Source organism: Haliaeetus leucocephalus, unplaced genomic scaffold (genome assembly GCF_000737465.1).
Source record: "Haliaeetus leucocephalus isolate CR32 unplaced genomic scaffold, Haliaeetus_leucocephalus-4.0 Scaffold83, whole genome shotgun sequence".
Lineage (NCBI taxonomy): Eukaryota > Metazoa > Chordata > Aves > Accipitriformes > Accipitridae > Haliaeetus > Haliaeetus leucocephalus.
The window spans coordinates 1,966,818-1,983,574 of NW_010972519.1; the positions used below are offsets into that span (position 1 = coordinate 1,966,818).

At 39.6% G+C, this 16,757-nt stretch overlaps 1 protein-coding gene across 1 annotated transcript in view; it reads left to right on the forward strand.

Annotated features, from left to right (window-relative positions):
• The first annotated feature begins 326 nt into the window (after positions 1-326).
• Positions 327-16,757, forward strand: part of LOC104841266 (engulfment and cell motility protein 1) — a 212,703-nt gene continuing 196,272 nt past the window's right edge. Inside the window, exon 1 of the mRNA XM_010582811.1 lies at positions 327-371. The gene's annotated coding sequence lies outside the window, so the exon portion shown is untranslated. The remainder of the gene's footprint in view (positions 372-16,757) is intronic.

Below are 16,757 nucleotides of genomic sequence, written 5' to 3' on the forward strand. Positions count from 1 at the left end.
TCCCCGCACGCAGCCAGGCTCTCATACCCGGCCGCCTCCCCCTCGGCCTGGCCTTCGAGAGCTTTTGGTGGGGTGGGAGTGCGTGTGCGCCTTTTTTCCTAAGTTTGCGCTCGTACAAGTGTTCAGACCGCTGATGAATTGCAGATGAAACGATTGCTCTGAAATGTGGGTGGTGATTATGCAAAGCCACGGCGAGCAGCCTTGTAAAGCAAGTGGGTAGTGGGTCCAAAAAGTTACGTTTTTAAAGTTTCTTGGCTCGAAGCCTTTACAAAGTTTATTTTGAGTATCTTTTCCTTGCAGAGCTAATACAACTGTCCAGCTCTCCCCCGAGAATGGTGTAAAGTAAATATAGGAGTTCCTGAAAAATAACAGTGAGTACATTTCAAATCAGCAACATTTTGTTGTTAACTTTGTAAGAATACCGCTTAACCTGCCAAGGCTCAAAATGTGCAACAAACACATTGTGAGGGCCAATGATAATAATAGTGCAGGAAATGTACCGTATGTTAATTGTCTTAGTATAAACATGGTTGCCTGTGAGCTGTATTTCATGATACAGCAGTTACAGTGCAATTTCAGCAAGGGGTGAAGTATGTTTGTAAGCAAATGGATTTTCTTTTGCTTTTGTCCCTCGGCTGCCTGATTGCCCCTGGTTAAAATATTTATCTTTTGGGAAGAGGGGGAAATTGAGTAAGTGTGCAGAGTCCTGTATCTGTGATGAGGATGTTGTTTCCTCCTCTTCCCCTTAGTTTTTTCTCCTCCTTTCCCCCAAATGCACACACACACATGCATGCCATCTCATCCTCAGTTATATAATCTTGTAGACATTTATAGATCATTCATTGTTCGTATTAGTCCCATTCTTTCCATGTCATTCCTGCTTGATTGAGTGACTTATGCAGGATATTACACAGTAAAGAAAAATGTATTTGAATTGTCATAAAGTTCCTCCAGTTTGAGCTGCAAGTTTGCTTTCTTTGAAGGTTTTCCTTCCCTAATTCCACCCCCCCACCCCTCCCGGCCCTTTCTTTTTTTTGGAGCTGTGTAAGTAGGTGGTAGGGTTCTAATCTCATGACTGGTAACTAGATAAGGAGGAGGAAGAACAATGGTGACAGTTTGCTGGTAAAAGTCCCTCTTGTGTATTGCTAGGAAGATATCCATTAACACACATGTCATAAAGCTGCTAAAATCACTGCAGCAACTTTAAAAACTCACCAGTCAGAGGAAATAAAGATTAATGTGGCTAAAACATCAACATGATGTGAAATGGGTATTATTGAAAGATACTGTCAGTGCAGTCTGTGGATCTGAGTGCGTGATTTGACCGGTCTAGAGGTGCACCTGATTCCCAGTTTCTTCATGCTAGGGAGGTTGCATAGGGGTAGTTGACTTTCTTTTGTCTCCTTTTGTAATCTGTTTGAAACTCACTGTGCAGTACAACACACTTCTCTGTAGCTTGCAACTTTGCTAGGAGTGTCATTGTCTGAGGATTTTTTTTTTTTTTTAAATGAAGAACGGGGTGGGGAGAGAACTGGTTTCTATACTTACTGTTTTGATATTTTTACTTACATTCTCTAGGTGCTAGGAAAAACTTAATAGGTGTACAATTCAGATGGATTTTGATGAGGGGATAGGAAAAATTCTTACCTACTTATTCTGTAGCATTCTTCTGTGGTCACTGAAAGTATCTGCAGTTCAGTAGTCATTATTATGTAACCTGACCATTTGTGTTCTTAAAAGCAAGTACTTCTGTTTCCTCACTGTTCAGGTGCAGCATATTGCATACATTGTCCTAAGAAGTGATTTCTTTTTTTTTATGCCCCTTCACCCTAGTATTCACAAAAAAAGCTTATTATGCTACATAAAGGTGTAACTGTTGCTGAAACACTGCTGTGTGCACTGTACTTCCTGACAGCAATGCTGTTCTGCAGCGAATTACAGATCAAGAGTAACGTGCTGCTCCACCCTTCCTTCCGTTCTTTGTTTTTTCTACCTAGTAGAAGTCTCTTTGATTTTAAGGTTTGGGCTCATAGACGCGCTTTCTCGCAGTGTCCAGACTACAAAGTGGTATTGAACTATGATCTCATGTTTTCCATGTTGATACACAGGGAGCAGAGCACCCATGTTCACACATAAGATGCGTGGCTTTCTTTTTTTGATACTCTAGATGGGTTCAGTGTGTGATGGAGTGAGAGGATCATGTCTATAGATTTAATTGTAACTAGGAAAAGGTTTCCATAGATCTCTGCCAATGCACCTGCACACTAGCATGCAGTGTCCTCCTGTTCTAATGACAAGCTGCTTTTTTGGATGTTGCCAGCCACAACATTTCTAATTCTGTGATTCTCAGATAAGGATTTGCTTGGGACTTAGATGAGGCCATCAAGTACAATTTTCCATATGAGTTGTGACTCTGCTATCACTTGATTTTCAGTTTCCTCAAAGTAAATGATCTCTTTAAAGTTTAGGAGCTCTCTTTGTCATGCTGTGGTGCGAATGTGTGGTATGTCCTTGTATTAAAACAAAAAAAGTTTGTAGAAGGTGATGGGATTTTGGGAACCCTGGAGACTGGAAAATATCATACACCCTTGGAGCAAGCAAAAGTATTGTTGTTTCTTCTGGTTTATTTCTCTGCATAGTTATGCCTGGGTCTAGTAGACTTTCCCCTCTGCTGTATCCCTGCACTGTCCTGAAGGTACAACTTTGAGGGAGAACGAGTTGGTCAGGTTTGCCTCCCTGTTCAGTCATTATCCTATTAAAAAGGAGATTTCAAAAAGAGGTTTTACAGTTATAAAGTCTTTGTGGTTTGAACACTTGTGACTAGAAATGGCTTTTTAACACCCATCAAACCACCATTCAGTCAGGTCTGTGCTGTATCTTTAAAAGATTTCCCTGCTTTGAATGAGTTTTTTTTGAAAAAGGTTCTTGTATTCGTGGCAAGAGGAATGTGCCAAGTACACGTTGTTAAACTTGTGTCAATTTAACAGAGCAACTGTTTAAAGGATTTCGGATAATTTTCCTTCTACTTAAGTCAGTCACTTTTTTTTCTTTTCTTTTTTTCCCCTCTCTCCAAATATAACACTGGAAAAGGAGAGAAAGAGAAACTAAAAGCAATTGGCAGAAGTCAGTATGTTGGCAGGCATTTGATAGTATGGATTGTAAGAAGTGATAATATATATGTGACACTTAACATAAAATAAACTGCATACATATGGTGTTACAGAGATGAATGGAAGACTAATCACAAAATTGTGAAGCTGTCTTTCAGTCAGCAGTTTTGCATCAAGCTATTTGCAAGGATTTGGTTTTGCAGTGTGATCTTTCATTACTGCAAGTGTTGCGAGACACAAAAGAGAGATTGAAGGATAATGTCATAACCTTTCTGCTAGTTTCCTCAGTCTTCTGATCAGTGTTAACATTTAAGAGGAATATTAATGAGAAGTCTATGATGGGGGATAGCTAATGTGTTTCCTTTTCTGTCCATTTCAGATCTGACAGAGGTAAACTTCTGTTATGGGCAGACACTAAGTGGCTGGTGCCACATGGGTGGTACCCATCAGTAAGCTACTAATTTCTCAAGCTGCTGAGCGGATTGGTTTGTAAAGCTCATGCTTGTGCTTAAGAGCAAGGTGAACAGTGATTCACATGGTGGTTGTTCACAAACACTTGAAAATGCGTTGATATATTTCTCCTAATGGTGGGTTTCCATTGTGACTTTGATTTGACTGTAGTAGGCTTGTTTTCAATGGCTGCTGGGAGGGGGAAGTTAGTTGTGAGAGAGTGGAAGCGATGGACAAGCTATTTCTCTGTTCAGCAGTAAATCGCACTATGAAGAAGACTCAAAGCCACTGCTGGTAGGGGTCCCCTTAGAAAAGTGTTTATGTACGAATGAACTCACTTTGGTACATGTCTAGTGAGCAGCCTTTGCAGTTCTTTAGAAAGCTGAATATACTACCTGGAGATGTTATGCAAATGTGATAAGCGATCTATTCTTACCGTTTTTGAGGACATAGGTCTACTTACTGATGCTTCTGCTGTGTTCCATTTATAGTCAGATAACGCTGCAAAACTCCATAGGAGCTAGCAGTAGTGCAAGGGAGGGAGTGGGAACTACTAGTCAATGCTGAGGGAAAAGATTTCCCCTTTCAGACTGAATTCGGTTGATTTGAAGTGTTTGTGAAACATCATCTTCAGTAAAGGGGGGGGGGGGGGGGAGAGGGGGAATAAGAAAACGAATTGTTCCCAAACAGATCTATTACAAAATAGTAGCTGTCCCCTAGCTGTTGTGTGTTTTGTCTTTTGCTTCTGCTTTCCTTCTGGTTTTTACTTCTCAAAGTTAAACTCACCTCATAATTTGTTCATGCATGTTTGCCACCTCTACCTTGGCACCTTATTCTTTGGTCTTTAATGTATTTATTTATCCCAACTCTCATGGTTTTACCAACTTTGTCCAGTCCTTAAATTCTTTCCCAGGCATCCCTTAGATTATTACTCAATTAAATAATTTTATTTAAGATTTGCAAGAAGAGCTGTTGACTGAAGTGTGTATCACCTCCTATGTTCTTTCAGAGTCTCTAGCTCAAAGTGTTTATTGTACAGTCCTAATTTGTGGGGGGCATATGAAGTGTAAAACTGTCTTTGAAATACTGTGTCTTCAGGGACTGAGTAATTTTTTTATCAGCTATGTGAATACATATATGATAATCTAGCTTTTTTACTTGTTGAGCTTGCTTCAGCTGAAAGGGGGGATGGGTCGCTGCTTCTAAGAGAACTTCAGATTCTGGAGATGCGATGTCTTTAAACTCCCATTCTTTAGTACCACAGAGGATGCTTGCTTGAAGATGACCTAATTTCCCAGAGCTTTTTGCAAGACAGAGAGTGTGTGTGAACGTGGACATAATGCTCCATGTGGACCTTTTTTTTCCTTAATGTATGAAGCTGACAACCTGTAGATCAAACACTTTGGACATTTTGAAGTTAGACAAAAGGAGGGATATGCAGGGTATGATAAGGGGCTCAAATAATGCTGTCAGCACGTCAACCTTCCTTCTTCAGTTGCAATTTTATGTACAGTTCCTGGGACTAGCTGGCTGGTGCTATTCAGAGGTGTTTTTCTTGTAGCTCATTGTCAGCTTGATAGCAAGAATGGGAAGAGTCAGGGCACCTAATTTGGTCAGCTAGAAACTTCCATAACATTAAGCATGTAGTTGTCTTTTCCTGTGACCGTGCACGTGCCGTAGGTAAAGAGTATACTTTGTGTATTTGTTTGCTGACTTGAAGCCTCTATCTGTTTCTGCTGATGCTGACTTGATTTTTATGTAGCAATAGGAGATGTATAAATGTTGTGAAAATAGGAGAATTATTTTTAATTTTTTAAAAAATGTAGTTAAAATTTTTTGCTATGTTTTGGAATGATGGAAAGAGTTTAGCAAAACCAGTATTTCAATAAACTTCTACAAAATGCGGTTGTTTTAACACTGTCTTCCATAGATATGGAACTGTCTTAGCTAACTATTCATATATTCTTAATGCATGCATGAATTCTGGTGCTTGAATTTGTAGCCAAAGTGAAAATATTATTTGTCTATTTTTCTTTCTCTTCAGCCAACGTACATGTATCATATAGTCCAGCAGAAGCGTAAGGGATATGTGGGTCTTGGCAAAGATAACTTCACGTGAGTGGTTCAGGCTTTTGTCTGTCTAGACTGGCAATCTGCTGCATACTTTGTTGAATCTTGCAGGAGTGACCATAATGGGGGTGACTCTTTAAATTGCTGCTTCATATTTTAAGAGAGATGTTAATCTGTTGAGGTAGGGTGATGAGGAATTTTTAAGTATTCACATAATACCCTCTGGCCAGACAATACTGTTGATTTGGACATTTCTTCTCTAATAATAAGAGGAGAAAAATGTCTATGACACAGGTTGGTATAATACAATTTTTACTCTTAATGCCAATGCATGTATTTGTTACATTCCAATATAGTCTTTTCCATTGCTTTGCTTTCTGGAATACAATTGCACGTTAGCTTTCATAGGAACAGTCGTGGCTTCAGCTGGAAATTGAAACCTGGTAAGTGTTGGCTTGGCACATGGAGTTTTGGACAAACTTTTTCAATAACACTGAGCCAAACCAACTAAAAAAAAAAATTTTCCCCAAATGTAAGTGCTGGTCCTTGCATTCTGGAAAGGATATCTGGTATACCCTTTGGTCGCTAGGCTTTTAAAATGCTGGAGTATTGGTGTTTGTCTTTTTTTTTTTTTTTTTTTGTCCAAAGATTTTTTTTTTTTCCCACCTCCCTTCAAGGAAGGCACTCATCTGTTGAAACCCTACCCCCTGTGGTTCAAGTACATTCCTGCTATCAACCTTTTCACCCTACCTCCCACTGTCCCTCTTCACACATACTCTGACATCTCTTCTGCTTACCAAACTCAGGAAATTCAGGTCTAGATGCAGGGTCTAATTCTGAGCTATAGTTTATGTAGGTCTATAATCTCTTCTCCTGTAGATATGCATACAAGTTTCTTGTGTGCCTAATCTTCTTTTCCTGAAAAAAAGCAGAAAATTTGAACAAATGAGAACTTCCATTGGAAAGCAAAAGGCAGAACATTTGGTGTGGTGGATGTTAACGAACTACTCAGGGAAGATTGTAAAGGGGGAAAAAAAGATCCAACCAACCCAAAAGCCTAGAAGCTGAAAGAAATTGTAAGGTTTTTTCCACTTTGGACCACTTAATGCAATTTTAGTCATATCTGTGGCAGGCAATTAAAGATTTGACAGCTAGTGCCAGTTCCAGAAAAGGGCATGAAAAATGGCCCACATCTTGAACAAAAATATCCCGTTGTTTTTTTTTAAATTGTAACTAATGTTATAGGTAGGTCAGTTTATGTGATCTTCTTTGAAAAGACTAATTTTCATATTTTGTAGCCAAAAGTGAAATTTTTACAAAAGTGCAATTGTGGAAAGCAATGTATAAAATTTGGAAAGGGAAAAATAATCTCTGAGCCTTTCTCTGTTCTGACTTTCTTCTCTGACATATTTGGACTTGACCTATTGAAACTTCTGTTCTTCCCTCTGTATAAAATGCTGGTGATTTCAGTCTGTGTTTCTTGGGTTAGCCTTAGGATGTATCATGTACAGTACCTTTCATAAACTTTTCCAGTATGCAGTGACCTGGGCTTTTATTTCTTGACCTGCCAAAATTAGCCCATTTTTTCCTACAGCTACCTTAGGAAGTTAGCTTGTTGGAAGAATATGTGTGTGTTAGTGTGACAACAAGAGTTGGTAGCATTGTGCTGTGTTGGGATGGTTTTCTGGAAGGCAGAGGTTTCAAAGACTTCATCCCCTGCAGCTGCGAATGAGTCAGAAAACACACTGTAATAAAGGAGAGATGTGTGCAGAGGGAGAAGGGAAGAAAATAATCTACATAATTTTAAATCCAAGTAGGAATTTGAGTTCTATTTTAAAACAAACACATAAATAAAATGGTCTTGGGCTATTTGCACTGGAATTTTAAATTGATTTCCTGGCTCATATGCCAGAGGGATCAAAACATCCAGAATTCAGCAGTGCTGGTGTGTGAATTCAAATTAAAACAGTAGGTTTTAAGATTTTTTTTATGTTCCAAAATGCTTAAATTTTGTAAAAGTACTCATCTCACTCTAGAGATGGCGAGGCTTTTAGCTTTGAATTAATTTTGTGTAATTAATATATGAAGGTTGAAAAAGCAACTGTGCTGGCCTATGGGCTACTTTTCTGTAATTAAAGGAGTGACGGCACAAGGGAAAAAGCAGTCAGGCTTCCCTCCCCTAAGTCAGTAAATAGAGAACCACCAAACTAGACTAGAAAATCAAACCTAAGTCAACCCACAGATCCTTTGTTTCCATCTAATTGTTCTTGCTGTGTTCACTGGTCCCCATAAGCTTGACTAAGGGGATAAGCCTTGCTTTCCTGTCTTGAGGCTTTTCTCTCTTGATCTATTGAAATTCAGAGTGGAGGGCCCCCTTTAGAGAATGTCCTGTTGGTAGCTGTCTCCTCTGTAACAAAGAGGCTCCAGCTGTGGATATGGATTGAAGAGAGAGGTAGCCTTTCAGGGAAGCAACTTGGAGTCATTTAGGAAACCAGCAGTTTTAATTTAATTTGGAAATGGTAAACCTGAGTCAGTGCAGTTTTCAGACCGCTGATGTCCTGTGCTTGAATTCAGACGGTACCTGGGCAGGCCCAGCGTGTTCTGCTACAGGTTGCATTTCTGAGATATTTAATTGTGATGGAATTACATTGTGTAGCTATGTAGTTTTAATGTGATGGAAGAGACATTCCAAGTCACTGGTTTGGCACCGGAAGGATGACTTTTCAGTCTTTGCGTCGGGTAGAGACTGGTGTCCTGCGTGAGTGTGTCCTCAGGACAGCTGCTCTCCAATGTTCCAGCACTAGCAGTGGTCCCACAGGAAGGAGAGGAGAATTCAGGTGTACCACATAGTGCAAATTCTGGTAAGAATGAGTAGGCATAACCCCAGTTAGAAGGGCTCATAAAACATTTTCTGCATCTTCTAGCTGCTTCATCCCAGTCTGTTTCCAGCCACCTCATCTGTGTTGAGATACCCAGGCATTAGTTATGCATGTATAATTACAGCTATGCTTGTAATTAACTGCATTATCAGTATTAGCCAAAGGGAAAGAGTTGTGTGTTTTAAGTATGGTAGACCATGTCCATTTCATATGCATACTGAATGAGACAAGAGGCACTACTTAAAAGAGAAACCTTGGAAGAAAACTATCTTTTAAAAAAATAATAACCTGGATCTATTGTTTTGACAAAAGTAGTACCACTGAAAAAGAGTAATCAGTTGTAGTACCGTTAGCTTGTGAGAGCTGCAGCAAGATCTCTTAATCCACAGTATTTACTGAAAGGGACAGGTGTGTCTGGTATGGTCAGCATGGATACTTGATCTTTACCCATTCTGTGTGAAGTTACAAGGGGGAGCAAGGCATGGGTGTGTTCTGTATTGATAAAGATAACCTGAAGCAGTTAGGAAACTTGGAGGGTGTTTTGAGCATCTTCTCAATGTTAACTTAAAAATACAAGGGTAGATAGTAGGCAGAATGCAGACATAAAGGGATATATTTGCAAGCTATTTTCTGAGTAAAAGCTGGGGAGTTGCCTTCCTTAGGGACAGCATGGATGGTGTGCATCAGCAGTGGGAACTCGTGTTCTTTCCTACCATTTTTCAGATTGTAATATGAAGTTATGGCTGTAGCTGTAGGGCCTCGGTGAGCTGATTCAGCCTAACTGGGCAGAGAAGATCTACGATCAATTCTTTTCAGACACTGACAGAATTGAACTGCTTCATCTATTGAATAATGGTAGAGGAGCTCCTCAGATAGTAGAGGAGCTCCCACCAAACACTGGGAGGAGCTCAGGGCACCTCTGTTTGGGTCTGACTGTCTGGTATTTGTATTGAATAAATCTACGTATCAGCTATAGGTAGAAATTCTGGAACTCTTTTAGTATATGCTGAAGGCAAAGAAAAAACTATTAGGTGGTTAGATTCAGTTTGAGATATCTGCGATTTTTTTCATTTCTTAATCTGATGCTGGCACAAAGCCTCATGAACGTGAAGTCAAAGAAAAGGGGGCTTTTTTAGAAGGCACTTTGTCAACAGATGTGAACAAAGGTGGTTTTAAAGTGTTACTGAACCACTGATACAAGCTCTAACAGGAGTGTACTGAGAGACTCTCTGGAAACATCTAGTTTTCGTGAAGGGAAGGACCATCAGCTCTGTTTTTCCTCACTAAGAGAGAGTTGATTGTTCCAGTAATTCTATAGGCAACAGCTCTTCTCTTGGGCAGTAGTTGCTGTGTGTTACTAAAGGTTGTCCTTAGATGAAAATCATGAAGTAGCAATATGATTTAGTTGAAAAATACTAATCCTTGGCATTCTCCATAATTTTCTGGTTTGTATTCACACTGATTTCATATATGGATATCTACACTTAGAACTGGAAAAAATCTGAGGTGTGATTTCTTTTTTTATTTATTTAATTTTTTAATTTTTCCAAAATAAGAACTAAATCTGTAACTTTTTTCTGGCTTAATGGAGAGAGCTGTGCGGGTGGTTTTCTTGGTCTCATACAATGAAAGCTGGTAATAATTTCCTATAGTATTTCCAATACAAATGTTAACCAAACAATCCTGAACTGCTGGCATAACTCAGTTCGTCCTGCTAACATAACACCATTCAGTCCAGTGGTGGTAAACCACTAGAGAGTTTGGCCTTTAGAAGAGGAACAAAGAGAATTATCTCAGATACGCAGTGCCGTAAATGTTGACTCTATAGTTGTGACCAGTGTGTAACCTCTCTGTGCAGAGAATTAGTCCATGGGTTCACAGTTCAGCACTTAACAGTGTGGAATGAAAAAATGAGTTCAAAGAAAGGAAGGTGCCTTCCTTGAATTGTATGAGAAATCGATGCAGACTGTTAAAATATTCAAAGTTACTTTTTTCCTTTTTAAGGTTTAACACTGGTCTTCAGCTACTTCTGGTCCCATTGAGGAATTCAGGAGATCAGTGAAAGTTGAGCGCGATACATGTGATAATTGCAAAGGCTTTTGCTATTTGCAGAACAATTTGGATACCATAAGGGAAGAAGTTGTCTGCTGCTTTCTTGCTAGTACGCTTCTAAAGCAGAATAATTGTACTTAAAAAGAGAAGGACCTTCTCTGATTTTGTGTTAGTAGAGCAACTATGTTTTAGGAGCAGCAGTTTCCCCATCGTTACTCTTATACACGATGAAGTGGGGTTGCTGGAACATTTGTATAAAAGAATGCATCTTTCTGCAGTAATTCTTTTAAACTATTTCTGATAAAAAATAGCGTCTTTCTGCAGTTGTCAATGGCTTGCCTTGTACAATTGTCAAAAGAAGAGCAAGACTGTATTGGGGAGAACCAGCAGAAATTTGTAGTGTTTGCCCTCACCATTTGCTTCTGCAGAAACAGGGTAGAATTACTGGAGTGTTAATTTACATCTGTGGGTATATGAGATCCACAATGTAATGTCTTTTCCTTCTTTTCTGCAGAGCATTTTTATGTAGGTAGGAGGAGCAGGTGCTCATTGCTGGTGAAAGCTATTGTATGCTACCTGCCCCTTTGGAAGGGAAAATTTGTGTGTTTTTATTTAAAAACTGCCAATGCCAGTGGCGTTTTTTTAAATTCTCCTTTTAAAAACTATGTCTTGGACTTCCTTATCTCCTCTCACAAAAAAAAGAGATTGTTCAGTTTCAGGCTCTTTGTTGGAGCTGTACTGCTAGGAGCCTTCCTGGCCTCTGGCACTGCCAACAGAAAATGCTGCTCTTGAAAGAATGCAGTATAGTTTAGGAAGCGGGGAGGGGGGAGCGGGATACCAAGGCCGGTAGCAAAAGGCAGAACTTGGCATCGCAAAGAAATGGCTGAAAAAAACGTTCATGTTCCTTGAAAGTTTTGACAATGGTAGAATAAGGTTAAATGAAGGAGGAAAAAAGAGAAATATTGCAAGCAGCAAGGGGAAAGCATTAGAAAGCCCCAAAAGAGGAGGGGAGGGTATTGTCAAGTTTATTTAGGCATCATCTTTTTTGCAAGATAAGCCTGGAACAGGGGGTTGGTGATCCCCCGTGTTTTAGTTTAGCAATTTAAATCTATGTGATACATAATTTGTATTTTGTGTTTTCCCCCCTGACTCAGCCACACAAGCTTAATCTGTCAGGGGTATGGAAATTGAGTTTGAATATTGCTGGGCCGTTGTATAATTTATAACTGATTCTGAAGAATGGAAGAGTGATATATAATGGCACATTCATCAGGTAAACATTCCTCAGTAACACCTCACTCCTCTAGAGCTTTAATACATGCTTATTTTTACATAATATATTGTCCAACTGGGTACAAAATCTCTAGCTGGTGGCAGGGCAGGACCATAACATGTTCATAAACAATGTTTGCATCTTCTGGGGTGAATGATGAAGCGCTATTGCAACTCAGGTTGTCCTGTGGGTCAGGAGCCATACAAACTGCCTGTTCTCTCAGAACTGTCACTCTGGGCTTTCTCCTTTTTTTTTTTTTTTTCCTCCTTCTCCCCATCCTGTCTGCTGTTGCAGAGCCTGTTTGAGTCCTCAGCAGACAGCATTACGGGTTGTCTACCATAAGGCTGCAGTGGGAGTAAGGAAGCTCTTGAGCTAGGAAGCTCTTGAGCTTTTAAGGCCAATCCTAGATTATTCTGCGTCTTTTAAGGTGGGTGGGTGTGTGTGAAGACAGGAGGGATTCTTATTCCCATTAAATTACAGTTAAATATGTGCTTAAGTTTGGGTTTTTTGTATGTAATCCTGTTGATTCTGCACAAACCAAGACAGGTACGAACCATATTCTTTTTTGCAGTACAGGCATGAATAATGATGGGGAAGATAAATGCATGGGTCAGATCAGCTGAGTGGGAAGCACCCATCTTATGCAGCTGTGCTTCTGACAATAGCTACTTTCTAAACAGCTTGGAAAGTCTTCCTATGAAGATTTTTGCTATTTAGGAGACAAGAGATTGTAATTTGCATTCAGGAAACACTCTTTTAATCAAAATATTTGACTTTTATATCCATGCACATGTGTGCATGTGTGCAAACACGCAGTATGACAGCACAGTAGGGCAGTAGGGTCTTTGCTTATTTTTTTAATGGTTGTGAATGTTAAGAAATTAGTCATTAAACTGTAGATGGAAACTGAGTTTCTGCAAATTTAATGGGAACTGTGGTTGGATAAAGGACACAGGCATATGGTTGTGTTCTTTATCAAGAGTCTGAAGTCTGCTGGATTAATAATGGTTTTCTTCTCATTTCACTGACCTTTGACCCTGAGAATTTTATATAGCTAATAAATTAAGCCAATAGTGGATTATTTACTATTCATTTAAGAAATCCACTGTGCTACAAAAATTTTAATGTCTGTCTCATAGTAAGGATGAGCATTATGCTGCAGCAGTTCGGTATCTTGGGTGTGTAGTGAGGCATGGAGCCAAAGCTGGACTGCTCCTTGGTGCTGTAAGCACACCGTTGGCTTGCTGTTGTTGGAGCACGATTGCTTGAATTGTATTGTTGCTCTTAGAAAATTTTGGGTGTTGGGTTTTGTTTCCTAAGTATGTGTTGGAGGGTCCCTTTTAAGGATTGAACATCATTTGTAGTTAAGGGATCATAGTGTATTTTCTTGAAAGCTGAAAATGAATGAAATTAACAGTCCTTCATGCTGTTCTGACTTTGTGTTAGAAAAGGATGCTGGGTATCAGGGTAATAGGCAACACATCTGAAAATTTTCTCTAAATGTTGTTGCAAGACCTGTGGAAATGAGCGGCTTTCCAGGGTGTTAAAAGAGAATAAAGTTTTATTGCTCACTGTAAAGCTACTGGTGGAGGGAGTAGTTACATTAAACCAAGATGAAGTTTAAATTTAAACCAGCCTGCCTGTGCTGGTCCATGTAGATACACTTCTTCTGAAATAAGCACCTTTTTAGAAGGTCTTGGAGAGGAAAGGTAGTGAGTTACTGTTTAGACTAGGTAGGGGCTTCTGGATTAACACAGATTCTTTCCTTACACTTGCTTCTGAAGAGGAGCCATGCTGACTTAAGCATGTAGCATTTTGCTTTAACTACAGGTTTTACCATGGAGGCAGGCAAAACGAGGAGAAAGAAATAAATGTTTGCAGATACAATGTGTTGTCCTGACTATTCTGGCAGTTCTAAATATCAGCAGTGTGTGAAGAGTTACTGGCAGGCCCTTTACCTAGTTTACAGCTTCAGCAGTGTGGCTGCCAGTGAAGCCAGCAGCTTACTAATAACTGACTAATCGTTTCTGTCACACCTGCACAAGCCTTTCTATCTCTCTGAAACACATTAGTATTCATGAGAAGTTACTGAACCACGATGAATCACAAACATATTTTAAGTAATTCTTTTGTCATTCTCCTTGGGCCAAGTACACCTTTCCTAAACAATACCTTATTTTTCAATGCCATAAAACCTTTTATTTTTTTAGTCAGAGAACGGAAGATCAGAGAAATGAAACTCTCTCTGTGTATTCAAGTTTACCTTTTAATGGGGACTTTGTCCCCCAACTTCTCACTTTTTACCTCTGAGCTCCATCATGTGATTAGATTAAAAAGCTCTTGTCTGTGCTGGTTTTATTAATGCAGTAATATGGCTAGATCGCATAATGTGACACATTTGTTGTGAAGCTTTGGATGCCAATTCTGTCACCTCCCTGGGTGTTCACCCAGTTAACAGCAGGTTTCCATGAAGGGCTGTGTCCGTCTCAGTATTGCTCATTGGGTCAGATGATGGTTACTTGAACTCCATGGGAACTCCACAAGCCTTTTCCATATGAGAGGGCCTGTGCTATTCCAGGATCTTGCTGTGATCTCACCAATATGTGCCTGCCAAGTGCTTAGTTTGATTTACTTGTTCTCATTTTCTATGTAGACTTAGACAATCATGAAAGATTAAATCAGAGTGGGAATGACTATGCAAATAACTGATGGAAATGTAAGAATGAACAGCACCAGCTATAGAGTTCTTTAACTTCAGATATTTATTTGAAAAGTTCAGTAATGATAAGGGTGATCAAAAATGTCATGTTTCACTGGGGCTGGAAGGAGATCTTCTACGATGAAATGGAAGTATTAACTGAAATCGTGTGTAAAGGAGAACCTCAGGTGTAGTCTTGTTTCCAGCATTTGTAAGCCAAAGCTTTAGGATCGGTTTCTCTTGGCAAAATGTTGTATTAGATGTGGAGAGCAAGAAGGGCTCCCATTCCAAAAGTTGGGTTATCCCCCCCACCCTCTCAGTTTTTAGCTTGGTACCCTTAGAAAGAGCAACAGATTCTGTTGCTTGTATGTATGGGATTTGTGTCTCTTTTCACCTTTCCCCTCTACAATAACTTTTAAATTGTCAGCTGATTCAAGCCAAGTCAGCAGAGCAATAGAGGTCCCAAAGATGCAAAGTTCAGACAGGTTTTATGAAAGTAGGAAACTGGATGGAGCAGAAACTGTAAGGGAAAGACTCTGCTGTGAGCCTTACTAAACAGCTGGAAACCTGCACCAGGGATTCACATGGGTTTGCCTAAGCCCTGCTGCCCACAGGGAAGCTCTTTGCTTGGTTAGACAAATCTATGAGAAAAGGAATCTCTCACTTTTCTAAGGAAAAATGAAATGAAAGGCCTGAAAGCCAAAACTTGTGCTAAAAACAGATTGCCATCTCATAACTTACCTGACGTCTACTCTGAAACATGTAGGGTGTGATTTTACTGTACACAAAGCCTCACTGTTGTAGTAGTTATAAGGGGTCTTCTCTGTAAGTGAGATTCAGGCTGCTCTAATGTTTTCATTAAAGTGTTTATGTAAAAATATTTGGGAGCACTTACTTCAAACATTAAAAACTTTCAGTGAAGCACTATGTTTTATTCACTTTTAGGCAGTCCTGTGCTGATCATACAACGAAAGAGCAGAATTGGACATAATACTGCTAACGAAGGAGGCTTAACAAAAACATAAGAAAGTGCCATGTGTCCATATGGGATAGTTCTGTGCAGATGGTAGACAAATACAGATGAAGAGTTATAAAATCTTGCTTTACTGGGGAGCTCAACTAAAAAGAAACTTTTTACTGCCCAGTAAGGATGGATTACAAATTAATTTTATGTGTTTGATAGGAGTCTTTGGAGCTTAAAAACATCCTAAAGCACAAACCCATGCTGGTTAGTTTTGCTGTAGCTGTAAAGTCCATAGATTATTTTTTGTCTCTTTATAAATATTTTAAATTCTACAGGGGTGGAGAAGGGAAGTAAAAACTTCCCTGAACATGATGGTTAAGGAAAATAGGATGTTAATTATTTCCAAATGCTGGCTTGCTTGTTAGGTAGAACTTATTACTTGTCTCCAATTGGAGGAGCCATGTAAATTCAGATGGCCAGTGGCTAACGAGGCACCAGGTCTGGTGACGTTATCTTAGAGCTGGTCTGATAGTAGGTTCTACCATGGCTTTCCTCAGACCTCAGTTGGTGGCTTAGTTCTTCCTTTTGACCTGCAGCTAGCCAAGGGCCTGACCAGGCTGGTTTTTCCAGCTGGAACTTGGAGAAAACTCTTGGGAGTTTTGTTATGCCTCTGGGCCAATAGTACCATTGCTTACTTCTGGTACCTAATCTTAGATGAAAGGAATAGGTGCTGTAACTCAGCATCTTTTTAATTTTTTAAATAATTAGTTCCCCTCCTCATGCTTAGCATAAATTCCCTCTTCAATTTGAGGAAAGCATGCTCCCTAGAGTTTGTCATGTGTCTCTCCATTCTAACAGTTAGATTTATTAAGTACCCTTTTTTGGTCATACTGTTCTTTTCTAAGCCCTTGTGGCATCAAGACTCATGGACTGTTGTAATGTACCCCCACCAATGGAATTACAGCTGTCACTGCTGGCTGTGTTTTAGTCCACTTCAGTCCTGGCTGCCTTTTTTGCTGTAGTCTCTGAGGTTTTGGTCTTTTCTGTCTTAAGTGTTTAAATTCTCACATGTCTATTTCATTTATAGTTCTTAAAATTAGATTTATTTTCAAAGTCCTTTTTGAGAAGGAATGTGTGGGAATGTGTGTATAAACCATAAAAAATGTTAGTCCTTTGGGAACCACATCATTTTACAGTTTGTGTTCCTACCTACTGATATTTTTAACTAGGCCATGCTTTCCTTTCTTCCCCCTGCCCCCCA